The following is an 18390-nucleotide window of genomic DNA, read 5'->3' on the forward strand; positions in this document are numbered from 1 at the left end:
CGTGTTGATCAAATTTTGAAGACCTCAGATGCAGAGCCTGAGGCTCTAATTTTTCAGATGAATCCAGGGAGTAAGTCCCTGGATCAGTAGGAAGGAAATGGGGAATATAATTAAATTGATCTCCAGACAGCAACAGTATTAAAACAGACACATAAGTGTATATGTGTGTTATGTTTGTTCACATAAGAAGGAGATTTCACAACTGTCCCATCTTATATCCTAGCAGACATGAAGAAGCTGTGTGCTTTCACTCTTTCCTTCTTGGTACTGAAGTTTTCTCTCATCTTTTGCAGCTTGACTGAAACTGGTTGCTTTTGGAGGATAAAGAATAATGAAGATGATGATGGAGAATTGCGAAATGACTGTGGTTTTGTTCTTGTAGCAAATGAGGAAACCACAATAGAAAGATATTATAAGGACCTCATCTATTTTAGGTAAATTTTCAACTTAATTTACTTCTTCAATATCATGTATTAGAAATATGTAGCTATGTAGATGAAATGTGATTTTCTTTCCTGTTCTTCCCACTGTAACACCAGTAACTACTGAAAATTAACTCTCATGTTTCTTCTTATTTGGGTACTTTCAAATGTGTCACAGTTTAGTTTGGTTCTAGAACATTGAGCTCCAAATCACAAGGTTGGACAGTGAGAGAAAGTAGATTTTATATTTTGCCTCCTCGTGGATTTCATAGGTTGAAAGATGCCATCGTGCAAGGTGTCTTTAACTGCTTGAATTCACAGTCCACACCACTGACAAGAGCTCAATATGAAGAGGCTGCATCACTGTCTATATTTTATTGTCTGCCAAAGATTCATATATCCGTGTGCATTCTAAAGGCTTTCATAAAATATTTACTTAATTTTGGTCTCTAGCAGCTAGACATACATTCATACATTTAAATATGTATGTGTGTAGTGTATATTATATATACATGTATAATTGTGATATATATATATATATATAATTGTGAATATACATGTGGAAAACCTGCCAAGTTTGAGATTCTGTTACTCTCTACTTCTGTATATATTGCTATTCATTAGTGAATAAATACAACATTAGAAATTTTTAGAAGGATTATTTTACTTCTTGTGGATAAGAATCTGTTCTCAATATGTCTACATCGTTCTCAGATCTCAAGTGTGAGAAATCAGTGTTGGCTGCACATCATAAATATGAATGAAGAAGTCTTGGAATACCTCACCTATTCACTCTGTTTGGGGCTTCTTTCTTTTATGAACTGAGGTTTCCTGTGCTTTTCTGTCTCTGAATCTCATCCCATCTTTTACTTAATTTACAACTCTTTAGGATTTTAAGAATACATTTTCCAATTGTTAGCCACAATACATTGTGCATACTTTGATACTGATAGTTGCTTAATATTAGTATTTTTGGATGTCAGTTCACTAGGGATTTCATTTCTGTTTTATCCTATGTTATCCCACACCTAATTGGTAAAATAATGGAAATTCTCATTAATGACACTTTTATAAGCAATAATAGGAATTATACTGAAAGTATATCAAGCATATCAATACACTTTCATGGTTTAAAATGAAAAAAGCTCTAAACACTCAATTGAAAAATGCAAATTTGAGCAAAAGAGTATGTTTTGTGTTTTTACTCCTGATAAGAGGAAATTGCAAATAGTAAAACAAGTACTTGGAAACTGTGTGGAACAGACAAACGCATTTCATATGGAGAAAAGATCTCAGTGCTCAGACATCATGTAAAGGATGGCAGAGAATTAGTAAGATTGAGGTGCTAAGAGAAACCTGATACGATTTTTAGTAAATTTACATAGTAACATTGATACTAAAAGGTAACATCAAATTGATATGTGAATGAGCCCTAAAGGACAATAATCTGGGTATGTGGTATATTGTATCACTTTACATATTTTCATATGGATATATAAATCTAAGTGGCATGTATCATAAAATAATTATTATGTTTAATGAACATTAACATTTGAAAATACTAAAAGCATATTCTAAAACTATCATTGAAATATCGTTACTGGTAATTTTTCTCACTGTGCATGAAGTGAGCATTTTCTTAATAGTTACTTGAAAGAGTTTTTCTTCTCCTACTCTGTGTATAATTTTCTTACTGAATAAAGACATTCTCTCATGAATAAACTTTTAAGGAAACTGTTAGACTATATATATATTGCATTTTGAATATTCTATGTCAGATAGTATCATATAATGGCTTTGAATATATTTCTTAATAATTTACTCTTTAATACTTTGTTATTTACTATGTTTCAATTCCAAACAATATCTTGTATGTTTTGAAACATAATTTAGTACTTTAGAATTAGAAATAGGATCCTGATGGCTCAGTGGTTAAGAGCGCTAACTGTTCTTCCAGATGTCCTGAGTTCAATCTCCAGCAACCACATGGAGGTTCACAAATATCTGTAATTGGCTCTGATGCCTTCTTCTGGTATGTCAGAAGATAGTGACAGTATACTCACATATATAAAATAAATAAATCTTTAAAAAAACAAATAGGATCCTAAGTTATGGATATTGCTAATTATGTGCTGATATTTTATGGTACTAAAAGTATAAATATAAAAGGTGAATGTAATATCTTGATGTATTATTTGATTCTTAAAATATGCAATATGATTAAGATATTGGGTACTTAAAATTTTTTAAATAGGGCTGGAGAGATGGCTCAACAGTAACAAACATTGCCTGTTCTTTCAGAGGTCCTATGTTCAATTCCCAGCAACCACATGATGGCTCACAACTATCTGATGTCCCCTTCTGGTGTGTCTGAAGACAGCTACAATGTACTCATATACATGAAATAAACAAAATAAATCTTTAAACTTTTTTAAATAATAAAATTTAAGGAGAACGTGTTATGGATTACATATGTGGTTCAAGTCATGGGTTTTTGTTTCTGTGCAATTAGAACTCTAATTCTATTGTATAATACAGAGTCTTACTCTCTAGGACTGTAATCTAGCTCATGGATGACATTCAGACATAAAACAATCTCTTTATGGATTTTTACAAATACAATAAATTATTATATCAGAGCATCCTATGTCTAATTTTCCAGGCTTATTTCAGAAAAGGCAGAATTTTCACAGAAATTTATCATGTCTTGTAGCACATTAACTGCAATTTGAATAGAAACTTTCATGTTTTGTACATTCTCCTTTAACATCCCTGTGGCTTCCTTTAGAATACCAGCAAGAAGATATGAGGGGTTTTTTTTGGTATTGTTTTTTGCTACCAATGAGATCAACAAAAATCCTCATCTTTTACCCAACATGTCTTTGATATTCTCCAACATTGTGGGAATATGTGATGATACATTGAGATTCTTGGAAGATAAATATTCACCACAAAAAATACTTTGAGTTTTATTAATTATGCCTGTGGAGTACAGCAGAGATGTGATATACAAATAACAGGACCATCATGGACAATAGCCTTAAAACTGGCAATTAGTAATAAGAGACCAAAGGTGAGAATATGTGACACTGGACGAATTAACACCTTTTTTATTCCATTCATATGTGTCTAGGAAGAAAACTTGTTTAGCATGCATTTGTGAGTGTGCTGTTGTTATACATATACTTTAAAAATTAGATTCTCAGATCATAGAGGCAATGGGGAAACAGGAAAAACTATTTCTTAGAATATTCAGACTTGTCAGGAATATTCTGGAATTTAATAGGAATAATACATGATATTCATTAGGGAATATTATTATCCTTAATAGGAATTCTGAAAGGTGTATAACATTACTCACATAGAAGACCAAACTGCCTAAAAATCATATTCCTCATATGGATGTTTCATCCTCTCTTCCTTATCCTTTAGGTTTTCTTTGGACCATTTAATCTAACTTGAGTGACAATGACCAATTTCCCTACGTCTGTCAGATAGCAACCAAAGATACATGTTTGTCCCATGCCATGGTGTCTTTGATGCTTCATTTTAAATGGACTTGGATAGGAGTAGTCATTCCAAATGATGACCAGGGTATACAGTTTCTCTCAGACTTGAGAGAAGAAATGCAAAGACATGAGATCTGTTTAGCTTTTGTGAATGTGATACCAGAAACCATGCAGATATACATGGCAAGGGCTATGATATATGATAAACAAATTATGACATCATCAGCAAAGGTTGTTATTATTTATGGTGAAATGAATTCTACTCTAGAAGTCACCTCTAGAAGATGGGGAGATTTAGGAGTACAGAGAATCTGGATTACAACTTCACAATGGGATGTCATCCCAAATAAAAGAGATTTCAGCCTTGATTTCTTCCACGGGACTGTCACTTTTGCACACCAACATGATAAGATTTCTAGATTTTGGGATTTTATGCAAATGGTGGACACTTCCATATACCCAATAGACCTTTTCAAACTAAACTGGGGTGGAATTATTTTAATTGTTCAACCTTTAAAAACAAAAATAGCAAAATTGATCATTTTATATTCAACAACACTCGGGAATGGATAGCAGAGCAGAGATTTCACATGGACCTGAGTGAAGAAGGTTACAATTTGTATAATGCTGTGTATGCTGTAGCCCATACCTACCATAAACTCATTTTTCAAGAAGTAGACTCTCAGAAAATGACAAAACACAAAGGATTGTTTTTAGACTGTCTGCAGGTAACGTTTCTTATATTTCATTATGTTTAGATTTAGTAATGTGATATTTTAAATGGCCCCGGACAAACTCACATACATTTGTTAGAGATTAGTCTCTCAATAAAAACATTTCTGTTCTACAAAACTCCTTAATGAATCTTTTACAAGGATAATATTTAATAGGGAAGACTATTTTTTGAATGAATTATCAGTGACTTTTGTAAAATTTTGTCTCAACATTTTAACAAAGGAGTTTAATATTAAAGTAGGAGCTAAGAGATTTATCATAAAAGCCTTAAATGATGACTAGACTAGAATAATTTTCTCAAGAACCGATATATGCACTGTGATTAATAGTTATCCATTTAAAGTAACATTTATAGAAACATAAATGGTGAAGACTGTAAATTTTATTAAGTTTATGTTTATTTCACATATGTATAGTATATGTTCATGATTGACCAAGTGCCCAACTGCCAATCTTTTTTTCCACAATGTCCACACACACACACACACACACACACACACACACACACACACACACACACACACACTTCTTGCTGTCGATAGCCTGGTGCTGTTTGTATTTTGGTGCTAATTCCACTTCCCCAGGAAGGGATGCCTGGGAAGAAGAGTGATGCCTGTACTCAAGTGACTTCCTGAAAACCTTGCTTTAATAAATAAAGATTTCTTGGAACCAATCACTGGACAAGGAGTAGGTGGGACTTCCGGGTCAGAGATGGGAAGAGGAGAGGCAGGATAAAGGACTAGTTTTTGGACAGGGAGAGCTTTCAGGACAAAATGTAGCTAGCAAGAGGCCTCCAGTTTAGATGGCCTGAATTTGCTACTGGAGGAGTTATATTTACAATAGCTTATAAAATTAGGATGCTAATTGCTGTGCTCAGTGATTGAGTTACCTGTCGATTCTAAACTAAGTTTGTGTGGTGTTTTCCTTCACGCTGCAACTCAACTAAGTTACAGAGAAAGACATGTTGGTGGGGCACCCCAGCCAGACATAAAATTTTGGAAACGTGTGGCTGTCCTGGCAGCTACCCACCATGGGAAATTGGTGAGCCAGGCAAAGAGATTTCAGAAGTCTGGGGTCAGAGAGTCTGTAGGGCTGAGAACAGGCCAGGCTGACCTGACCTCCAGTGCCTTGCTAGTGGTAGTGTGGGTGCTTGGAGGCCAAGGACGCGGTGAGATGGCTGGGGCCAGAGAGTAGCAGACAGCATGGGAATCATATTTTTTTTTATTTTTTTTCATCTTTATTAACTTGACTATTTCTTATTTACATTTCGATTGCTATTCCCCTTCCTTTAATATTTCCTACTACAGTTGTTATTTGGTAAGCTTTGTTATTTGGTAAGTTGTTCTAGCACTTTTTACCCTGAAACTTAAATGTGAAATAAATTAATTTTTAATTACCCATGAGAGAGATTACATTTTATTACATGGAATAACTTTGATACACCTGTCTTTTCTGGAAGCCATTTAAATATTAGGGGACAATCTCAATTTCACATTGATATGCATATGTAATCATCTAATGATGCATCAGGTGACTTCTGTGCTGAAGACCAGAGTATTTACTAACCCTCTAGGAGAATTGGTGAAGATGAATCATAGAGAAAGTCAGTGTGCAGTATAGGACATTTTTGACATTTGGAATTTTCCACAAGGTCTTGGATTAAAAGTGAAAATAGGAACCTATTTTTCTTATTTCCCACATAGCCAGAACTTCATATATCTGAAGACTTGGAGTGGGCCACAGGAATAACATCGGTGTGTATGTCACAATTTTCATTCTTTTCAGTATAGCTAAATTTAAAAATATATGGCAAAGAAGTCTTAGCTCTGTGGTTAAGATCAATTGCTGCTCTTGCAAAAGGCCTAACTTCAGTCACCAGCATCAATATTTGGTAGCACACAACCTCTTACAAATCAAGGTCACAGAGATCAAAGGCCTCTGGTTTACATGGTCAACTGCAGACTTACGAGTATTCACACTACACTACAGAAACACATGTATGAAATATAAAGTTATACATATAATTAAAATTGTGAAACTGCATATAAACCGTAAAATTTTGTTATTCTGTGTAAACATCTTGATAGCCTAAAGAAGAAGAGCTTATACCCATTAACAGAAATATTTCCCCACATCCAAGATATGCTTTTAAGCTTAGGAAAACTTTATTAATTCTGTGAGAATGTTATACAACATACTTTGTTCATAGTCATCAAACAAAGTTTTCCTGATTTACCCTATCGTCCCTCCCCAGTAAAGTCTGTATCCTAATTTTTTTATTTATAAATTATGTGAAAGAAACTGTTGCCACATAAATATTCCGTTTAGATTTAATCATTTTAGAAAGGAATTTTTTGCCATCACTACAACCCAAACATTATACATATAATATCAGATGATGTAGTAAATAATGTGTAACACTGATGGCATTGTAAGCTTATATAAAATAAAAAAGTACCTGAAATTAATATGTGATGCTGGTTAGCAGTGGAATATGTATAATCATATCTGTTAATGACCATGTATATGTATATAGTTAAGTATGTGTATATTTGTGCTTATGTACATGATGTATATTATGTATGATATAATATATCTATATTGCCTCAGATTCCCACCTCCATGTGTAGTGTGACATGCATGATTGGATTCAGGAAAATTCATCAGGAACAAACAGCAGACTGCTGCTTTGATTGTGCTCAGTGCCCAGAAAATTAGATTTCCAATGAAACAGGTACATGCTTGCATGCAGGAAATAAATTCTGATTTTGAATATCTTCCCTTTCCAATCTAGAAATGTAAAATGGCCTAGATGGAAACTGAAAACCTAAAATTTCTGTTTCAGAATTTAATCCTTTGAATAGTATCAAAATTTTTTGGACCATGCTAATAACTGAAATATGTTCTACAAACAATCATTTCTCTCAAAATATACTAGTTACTAATTTTATATTTCATAGAAGGTATTTAGGGGGATCTGTAACAATTTTTAACAAAAAATTTAAGCGTAATCTATGCATATGTTTAATCTTCCTTGATTCTTTGAACAAAGCAACGTGGCTATAGGATTGGTCCAATATCTTTCCCTCCTATCAGCCACGCTGGTCCTTGACAAAGACCAGATGATCGAGGCAACAGTTGCTATTTAAGGAAATATGTTTTAGGAGCTTCGATGGCTTAAAGGATGAAGAATTTGCTTTCAAAGAATTAGAACAACAGTGAAAATATCAAGAATGCCTACAAAGATGTGATAGTGCTCATAAGTAATCACAGCCTATTTTAAAAAACAGAGATGACACTTCCGGTTTTTAGCAGGAGTCCCAATTTCACCCTCCCTGCCTCCAGCTCACTGCTCCCAAACACTATGGGAGAGAGAGTTCACCGCCAAGACAGGAAGGAATTCTGGAGACTGCAGAGCGGAAGAGACCACCAACACTGCCCACCCCTGCCCACATCCCTTGCCCAAGAGGAAACTGTATACAGCCTCTGGGTTCCCATAGAGGAGGGCCCAGGAGCAGCAGGTCCACTGCTTCTGAGACACTGCCAGAACCTGAAGGGACCAACCGGATAAACAGTTCTCTGCACCCAAATCCCATGGGAGGGAGAGCTAAACCTTCAGAGAGGCAGACACACCTGGGAAACCAGAAGAGACTACACTCAGCACACATTACTGATTCCAGAGGAAAACACCAATTGCCATCTGGAACCCTGGTGCATGGAAACTCCCGGAAAGGGCAGCGCAGATCTTCCTGGTTGCTGCTGCCGTGGAGAGCTCATAAGCAACACCCCTCGAGCAAACTTGAGCCTCGGGACCACAGGTAAGAACAACTTTTCTGCTGCAAGCGACCTGCCTGGTGAACTCAGGACACACAGAGGCAAAATTCCTCTAGGACCGGACACTTCCGGTATTTACCAAGAGTCCCAAACCTGAGGATCCCTGCCCTCAGCAGCTCTCTGCCTCCAAACCCTGTGGGAGAGAGCCCTCACCGCCTGGTCAGGTGGGCATTCCTGAGACTGCAGAGCGGAAGAGACCACCAACACTGCGCACCCCTGCTCACATCCCTGGCCCAAGAGGAAACTGTATACAGCCTCTGGGTTTCCGTATAAGAGGGCCCAGGAGCAGCAGGTCCACTGTGTCTGAGACACCACCGGAACCTGAAGAGACAGACCAGATAAACAGTTCTCTGCACCCAAATCCCGTGGGAGGGAGAGCTAAACCTTCAGAAAGGCAGACATGCCTGGGAAACTAGAAGAGTCTACACTCTGCCCACATCTCTGAATCCAGAGGAAAACACCAAACGCCATCTGGAACCCTGGTGCACGGAAGCTCCCGGAAAGGGCAGCGCAGATCTTCCTGGTTGCTGCCGCCACGGAGAGCTCATAAGCAACACCCCACGAGCAAACTTGAGCTGAGGGACCGCAGATAAGACCACCTTTTCTGCTGTAAGCGACCTGCCTGGTGATCTCAAGATACGGGCCCACAGGAACAGCTGAAGACGTGTAGATAGGACAAACTACACGCCTGAAAGCAAAACACTCTGTCCCCATAACTGGCTAAAGGAAAACGGGAAAACGGGTCTACAGCACTCCTGACACACAGGCTTATAGGACAGTCTAGCCACTGTCAGAAATAGCAGAACAAAGTAACACTAGAGAAAATCTGATGATGAGACAAGTGCAGGAACCCAAGGAACAGAAATCAAGACTACATGGCATCATCGGAGCCCAATTCTCTCACCAAAGCAAACACGGAATATCCAAACCCACCAGAAAAGCGAGATCTAGTTTCAAAACATATTTGATCATGATGCTGGAGGACTTCAAGAAAGACATGAAGAACTCCCTTAGAGAAACACAGGAAAACATAAATAAACAAGTAGAAGCCGACAGAGAGGAATCAGAAAAATCCATGAAAGAATTCCAGGAAAAGGTAAATAAACAAGTAGAAGCCTATAGAGAGGAATCACAAAAATCCCTGAAAGAATTCCAGGAAAACACAATCAAACAATTGAAGGAATTAAAAATGGAAATAGAAGCAATCAAGAAAGAACACATGGAAACAACCCTGGATATAGAAAATCAAAGGAAGAGACAAGGAGCCGCAGATACAAGCATCACCAACAGAATACAAGAGATAGAAGAGAGAATCTCAGGAACAAAAGATTCCATAGAAATCATCGACACAACAGTCAAAGATAATGTATAGCAGAAAAAGCTACTGTTCCAAAACATACAGGAAATCCAGGACTCAATGAGAAGATCAAACCTAAGGATAATACATATAGAAGAGAGTGAAGACTCCTAGCTCAAAGGACCAGTAAATATCTTCAACAAAATTATAGAAGAAAACTTCCCTAACCTAAAAAAAGAGATACAAATAGGCATACAAGAAGCCTACAGAACTCCAAATAGATTGGACCAGAAAAGAAATACCTCCCGACACACAATAGTCAAAACACCAAATGCACAAAATAAGGAATGAATATTAAAAGCAGTAAGGGGAAAAGGTCAAGTAACATATAAAGACAGACCTATCAGAATCACACCAGACTTTTCGCCAGAGACTATGAAAGCCAGAAGATCCTGGACAGATGTCATACAGACCCTAAGAGAACACAAATGCCAGCCCAGGTTACTGTACCCGGCAAAACTCTCAATTAATATAGATGGAGAAACCAAGATATTCCATGACAAAACCAAATTTACACAATATCTTTCTACAAATCCAGAACTACAAAGGATAATAAATTGTAAAGCCCAACATAAGGAGGCAAGCTACACCCTAGAAAAAACAAGAAACTAATCGTCTTTGCAACAAAACAAAGAGAAGAAAAACACACAAACATAATCTCACATCCAAATATGAATATAACAGGAAGCAATAATCATTATTCCTTAATATCTCTCAACATCAATGGTCTCAGCTCCCCAATAAAAAGACATAGAGTAACAAACTGGATACACAATGAGGACCCTGCATTCTGCTGCCTACAGGAAACATACCTCAGAGACAAAGACAGACACTACCTCAGAGTGAAAGGCTGGAAATCAACTTTCCAAGCAAATGGTCATAAGAAGCAAACTGGAGTAGCCATTCTAATATCAAATAAAATCAATTTTCAACTAAAAGTCATCAAAAAAGATAAGGAAGGACACGTCATATTCATCAAAGGAAAAATCCACCAAGATGAACTCTCAATCCTAAATATCTATGCCCCAAATACAAGGGTACCTACATATGTAAAAGAAACCTTACTAAAGCTCAAAACACACATTGCACCTCACACAATAATAGTAGGAGATTTCAACACCCCACTCTCATCAATGGACATATCATGGAAACAGAAATTAAACAGAGACATAGACAGACTAAGAGAAGTCATGAACCAAATGGACTTAACAGATATTTATAGAACATTCTATCCTAAAGCAAATGTATATACATTCTTCTCAGATCCTCATGGTACTTTCTCCAAAATTGACCATATAATTGGTAAAAAATGGGTCTCAACAGGTACAGAAAGATAGAAATAATCCCATGCGTGCTATCAGACCACCACGGCCTAAAGCTGGTCTTCAATAACAATAAGGGAAGAACGCCCACATATATATGGAAGTTGAACAATGCTCTACTCAACGATAACCTAGTCAAGGAAGAAATAAAGAAAGAAATTAAAGACTTCCTAGAATTTAATGAAAATGAAGGTACAACATACCCAAACTTATGGGACACAATGAAAGCTGTGCTAAGAGGAAAACTCATAGCTCTGAGTGCCTGCAGAAACAAACAGGAGAGAGCATATATCGGCAGCTTGACAGCACACCTAAAAGCTCTAAATCAAAAAGAAGCGAATACACCCAGAAGGAGTAGAAGACAGGAAATAATCAAACTCAGAGCTGAAATCAGCCAAGTAGAAACAAAAAGGACTATAGAAAAAATCAACAGAACCAAAGGTAGGTTCTTTGAGAAAATCAACAAGATAGATAAACCCTTAGCCAGACTAACAAGAGGACACAGAGAGTGTTTCCGAATTAACAAAATCAGAAATGAAAAGGGAGACATAACTACAGAATCAGAGGAAATTCAAAAAATCATCAGATCTTACTATAAAAGCCTATATTCAACAAAACTTGAAATTCTGCAGGAAATGGACAACTTCCTAGACAGATACCAGGTACCGAAGTTAAATCAGGAACAGATAAACCAGTTAAACAACCCCATAACTCCTAAGGAAATAGAAGCAGTCATTATTGTTCTCTCAACCAAAAAGGGCCCAGGTCCAGACGGGTTTAGTGCAGAATTCTATCAGACCTTCATAGAAGACCTCATACCAATACTATCCAAACTATTCCACAAAATTGAAACAGATGGAGCACTACCGAATTCCTTCTATGAAGCCACGATTACCCTTATACCTAAACCACACAAAGACCCAACAAAGAATGAAAACTTCAGACCAAGTTTCCTTATGAATACCCACGCAAAAATACTCAATAAAATTCTGGCAAACCGAATCCAAGAGCACATCAAAACAATCACCACCATGATCAAGTAGGCTTCATCCCAGGCATGCAGGGATGGTTTAATATATGGAAAAGCATCAACGAGATCCATTATATAAACAAACTGAAAGAACAAAACCACATGATCATTTCATTAGACGCTGAGAAACATTTGACAAAATTCAACACCCCTTCATGATAAAAGTCCTGAAAAGAATAGGAATTCAAGGCCCATACCTAAACATAGTAAAAGCCATATACAGCAAACCAGTAGCTAACATTAAACTAAATGGAGAGAAACTTGAAGCAATCCCACTAAAATCAGGAAGGAGACAAGGCTGCCAATTCTCTCCCTACTTATTCACTATAGTTCTTGAAGTTCTAGCCAGAGCAATCAGACAACAAAAGGAGATCAAGGGGATAAAGATTGGAAAAGAAGAAGTCAAAATATCACTATTTGCAGATGATATGATAGTATATTTAAGTGATCCCAAAAGTTCCACCAGAGAACTACTAAAGCTGATAAACAACTTCAACAAAGTGGCTGGGTATAAAATTAACTCAAATAAATCAGTAGCCTTCCTCTACACAAAAGAGAAAGAAGCCGAGAAAGAAATTAGGGAAACAACAACCTTCATGATAGACCCAAATAATATAAAGTACCTCGGTTTGACTTTAACCAAGCAAGTAAAAGATCTGTACAATAAGAACTTCAAGACTCTGGAGAAAGAAATTGAAGAAGACCTCAGAAGATGGAAAGATCTCCCATGCTCATGGATTGGCAGGATTAATATAGTAAAAATGGCCATTATACCAAAAGCAATCTACAGATTCAATGCAATCCCCATCAAAATACCAATCAATTTCTTCAAAGAGTTAGACAGAACAATTTGCAAATTCATCTGGAATAACAAAAAACCCAGGATAGCTAAAACTATCCTCAACTATAAAAGGACTTCAGGGGGAAACAGTACCCCTGGACTCAAGCAGTATTGCAGAGCAATAGTGATAAAAACTGCATGGTATTGGTACACAGACAGACAGATAGACCAATGGAATAGAATTGAAGACCCAGAAATGAACCCACACACCTATGGTCACTTGATTTTTGACATAGGAGCCAAAACCATTCATGGAAAAAAGATAGCATTTTCGGCAAATGGTGCTGTTTCAACTGGAGATGAACATGTAGAAGAATGCAGATAAATCCATGCTTATCACCCTGTACAAAGCTTAAGTCCAAGTGGATCAAGGACCTCCACATCAAACCAGATACACCCAAACTAATAGAAGAAAAACTAGGGCAGCATCTTGAACACATGGGCACTGGAAAAAATTTCCTGAACAAAACACCAATGGCTTATGCTCTAAGATCAATAATCAACAAATGGGATCTCATAAACCTGCAAACGGCAAAGGACACTGTGGTTAGGACAAAACGGCAACCAACAGATTGTGAAAAGATCTTCACCAATCCTACAACAGATAGAGGCCTTATATCCAAAATATACAAAGAACTCAAGAAGTTAGACCACAGGTAGACAAATAACCCTATTAAAAATGGGGTTCAGAGCTAAACAAAGAATTCACAGCTGAGGAATGTCGAATGGCTGAGAAACACCTAAAGAAATGTTCAACATCTTTAGTCATAAGGGAAATGCAAATCAAAACAACCCTGAGATTTCACCTCACACCAGTGAGAATGGCTAAGATCAAAAACTCAGGTGACAGCAAATGCTGGCCACGATGTGGAGAAAGAGGAACACTCCTCCATTGTTGGTGCGATTGCAGACTGATACAACCATTCTTGAAATCAGTCTGGAGGTTCCTCAGAATATTGGACATTGAACTACCTGAGGACCCACTTATACCTCTCTTGGGCATATACCCAAAGGATGCCCGAACATATAAAAAGACATGTGCTCCAAAATGTTCATAGCAGCCTTATTTATAATAGCCAGAAGCTGGAAAGAATCCAGATGCCCTTCAACAGAGGAATGGATACAGAAAATGTGGTACATCTACACAATGGAATATTACTCAGCTATCAAAAAAAATGCCTTTATGAAATTCATAGGCAAATGGTTGGAACTGGAAAATATCATCCTGAGTGAGGTAAAAATCACAGAAAAACACACATGGTATGCACTTATTGATAAGTGGCTATTAGCCCAAATGCTTGAATTACCCTAGATGCATAGAACACATGAAACTCAGGACGGATGATCAAAATGTGAATGCTTCACTCCTTCTTTAAAAGGGGAACAAGAATGCCCTTCACAGGGAATAGAGAGGCAAAGATTAAAACAGAGGCAGAAGGAACACCCATTCAGAGCCTGCCCCACATGTGGCCCATACATATACAGCCACCCAATTAGACAAGATGGATCAAGCAAAGAAGTGCAGGCAGACAGGAGCCAGATGTAGATCGCTCCTGAGAGACACAGCCAGAATACAGCAAATACAGAGGCGAATGCCAGCAGCAAACCACTGAACTGAGAATAGGACCCCTTGAAGGAATCAGAGAAAGGACTGCAAGAGCTTGAAGGGGCTCGAGACCCCTTATGAACAACAAAGCCAAGCAACCAGAGCTTCCAGGGACTAAGCCACTACCTAAAGACTATACTTGGACTTACCCTGGACTATGACCTCATAGGTAGCAATGAATATCCTAGTAAGATCACCAGTGGAAGGGGAAGCCCTTGTTCCTGCTAAGACTGAACCCCCAGTGAACGTGATTGTTGGGGGGAGGGCGGCAATGGGGGGAGTATGGGGAGGGGAACACCCATAAAGAAGGGAAGGGGGAGGGATTAGGGGGATGTTTTCCCGGAAACCGGGAAAGGGAATAACATTAAAAATGTAAATAAGAAATACTCACGTTAATAATAATAAAAAAAAAGAGATGAATGTGAACACCCATAATCTTAATACTATCCAGCTTGGAATGTGTAGTTAGGAAGAAGGAGACCTTAAAACAATGAAGGGGACATGGATAGATGTATGAGCCATACAGTTTCAATAAGGGAAATATTGCTTTATGCAAACAAGACTTGCATGAGGACTTGTATGCCATTGTGCATATGTAAATATACAAAGGGCACAAACTTCAAAGCCAACAAAGTGCTTCCATGAGTTGGCATTGAAAACTATGTCAGCACACCACACAGAATTGTGAGTAGTGAGTTTAAGGTTTGAGGAATTAACTAATCTGAGTTTGTGCACATTATTATTCATAATACACTGAAAAAAGGTGTTTTCTTTCTTGCTGGCTTAAAAAATAAGTATTGTTTCTGCTCCATTCCCCATTATGGTGTTTTTTTCCATCACCAAACTTAAGTTAATAAAGAGCAAGCTTAAGTCAGTGGTCCCTAGACCATGAAGGTGTGGAATAGATGCCTAACAACAAATTATTTATTGAGGTATCCTCTGAATAATACAAACTCTAAATTATAAGTACATAATTATGGTATCTTATAATGGTCTGTTGTTGTTCACCACCAGATATGGACCAATGTGTGAGATGTCCAGATGATAAGTATGCCAATTTAGAGCAAACCCAGTGCCTCCACAGAACTGTGTCATTTCTGGCTTATGAAGATCCAGTGGGGATAGCTCTAGGCTGCATGGCCCTCTCCTTCTCTGCCCTCACAGTTCTAGTCCTAGTCACTTTTGTGAAGTACAAGCATACTCCTATTGTGAAAGCCAATAACCACATTCTCAGCTACATCCTGCTCATCTCTCTCATTTTGTGTTTTCTCTGCTCATTCCTCTTCATTGGACATCCCAACAAGGCCACCTGCATCCTGCAGCAGACCATGTTTGGAGTATTTTTCACAGTGGCTGTTTCTACAGTGTTAGCAAAAACAATAACTGTGGTCATGGCTTTCAGATTACTGTACCAGGAATAAATATGAGAGGCATGCTGGCATCAGGAACACCGAATTTGTTCATTCCAATTTGTACTCTAATCCAACTTGTTCTCTGTGGAATCTGGCTTGTAGCATCCCCTCCCTTTATTGAAAGAGATACACAATCTGAGCATGGGAAAACCATCATTGTATGCAACAAAGGTAAAGCTATTGCATTCCACTTTGTCTTGGGATACTTGGGCTCCTTGGCTCTGGGGAGCTTCACTGTGGCTTTCATGGCCAGGAATCTTCCTGACAGATTCAATGAAGCCAAGTTCCTAACCTTCAGCATGCTGGTGTTCTGCAGTGTTTGGATTACCTTCCTCCCTGTCTACCATAGCACCAGAGGGAAGTTTATGGTGGTTGTGGAGGTCTTTTCCACCTTGGCTTCTACTGCAGGGTTGCTGGGGTGTATCTTTGTCCCAAAGTCTTACATTATTGTAGTTAGACCAGATTTAAATTCTCTTCAGAAGTACAAAGATAAACTACTTTATTGAAACTTTAACAGTTTTAACGTGTTAGATGGCACTCAATATATATTTTTGCTTTGCCTCAACTACTAACTCATATAGAACTTTTAAAAGTACTACTAACTCATATAGAACTTTTAAATAATGTACCAGGTTAGTACTTACAACACAGGACAGTACTGTCTAATGTAATACCATCTACTAAGTTTGAGGAGAAATGATTTCATTTATGAGTACACAAACCTAAACATATTGAGAACAGAAGATCTCAACTGAGCAATGGCTACCATCATTTTGACCCATAGGTATATGTTTAAGTCATGTTCTTAATTAATAATTAATATTAAATGATGCTACTGCTTGTGGACTGTGGCACCTCTAGGCAAGTTGTTCTGGGAATTATAAGAAAGAGGACTTTAGGCACCTTGAATCCAGTAGTCAGGATTATTCCATGGACTCTCATTGAGTTCCTGCATCATAGTGCATGCCTTGGCTTCATTCAATTAACTGTGACCACAGTACATAAGTAGATGGACACTTTTCTCACATGTTCCTTTTGACCATGGGGTTTTGTTACAACAATAAACATAAGCAAAATGGTGCGTTGCTTCTGTTGTGATTGGGAATACCATAGATTACTGGTTCAATAAAAGGAACTGATTTGAAAAGAGAAACAAGAATGAATGTCAGCAGCGTATGGAGCTTAGTTACAGCATTGCTGTTGTTGATGGCCATCACAGAGGCACTGGATTTTGGAATAGCTTTAAAATGTGCTATGAAGATGTTAAGAATATCAACATCTTGAGTTCTAATCAGTAGAGGTAAAGCTAGTAGTTAGGGACCAGTTCAACTTTTCTATATTGAAGACAAAAGTAAGGTTTTTCTTCAGGAATTGCTACTTACTACCAGTTTGTATAGCACCAATACCACTCAAGACTCAGAGATCTATATGGAAAAGCAGGTCAATGACTATAAGTGGCAGAAGTCATGGCTGAGTTCAAAGAAACAATATCACCAAGACTGAAAAGGACTGATATGTACTCAAAGCAAATTTTGCAGCATTTCATAGGACCTGCACAGGTTCAAGTCATATAGTATCCCAGTACTCACGAGAAGACACAGACAACTGCAAAGTCATTATAAATTAAGAATAGGTGGCAATTTCTGTCAAGGAATATTCTTTTGTTATGTTGAACTTAAATATTATTGCCATTGTTGCTCTCTATATTGATCTTAAATCACATGATAAAGAAATTAAGGAAAGAAAACACAAACATGCATAAATGCATTCTTAACAAAACAACACACTCATGACAGAATGCTCTTTTCCCACAATGGGTTATGTGGCTTTAGCTCATTTACAACATCCTTCCTCTACTACTGATTTTGTAGTTCTTCCACCCTCTACTAGCACCTTAGTAAATTCCAACCCTTTCCATGGAGGAGTGACACCGTATTTTTGTATTTCTGATGTGTCTGTGCCCTTTGTCATCCTGTGTGGATGAGCCTGTTGCATTTTCCACTTTACTTTAATCAAAACTGGGTAGCACCAAGAAATTTCCCAAAGGATCTCCTGCACCTCAGACATGAAATGTGTAATCTCCATTGTGGATCCATTGTCACACTTCTCTGACTGTGAAGTAAGTTTGTTGTTGTGATACAGTATTGTATAGAATGCCATGGTGGTCAACAAACATTCTGAAATTCCATATAAGACATTCTGTAAGATTGTGATTTCAGAAGAAGCATTACATTCAAGAGAGATAAATCTATAGCTAGAAAATTACCTACTAAAGTAATGACAAAGCATTGTCCTTTCTAGAGAAGAAATGATCCAATGCAG

The 18390-nt window shown here is 37.5% G+C and overlaps 1 pseudogene; it reads left to right on the forward strand.

The window, feature by feature from the left end:
- On the forward strand, window positions 229-16562 carry Vom2r-ps26 (vomeronasal 2 receptor, pseudogene 26; annotated as a pseudogene).

The sequence above is a fragment of the Rattus norvegicus genome, chromosome 1, assembly GCF_036323735.1.
Source record: "Rattus norvegicus strain BN/NHsdMcwi chromosome 1, GRCr8, whole genome shotgun sequence".
Taxonomy (NCBI): Eukaryota; Metazoa; Chordata; class Mammalia; order Rodentia; family Muridae; genus Rattus; species Rattus norvegicus.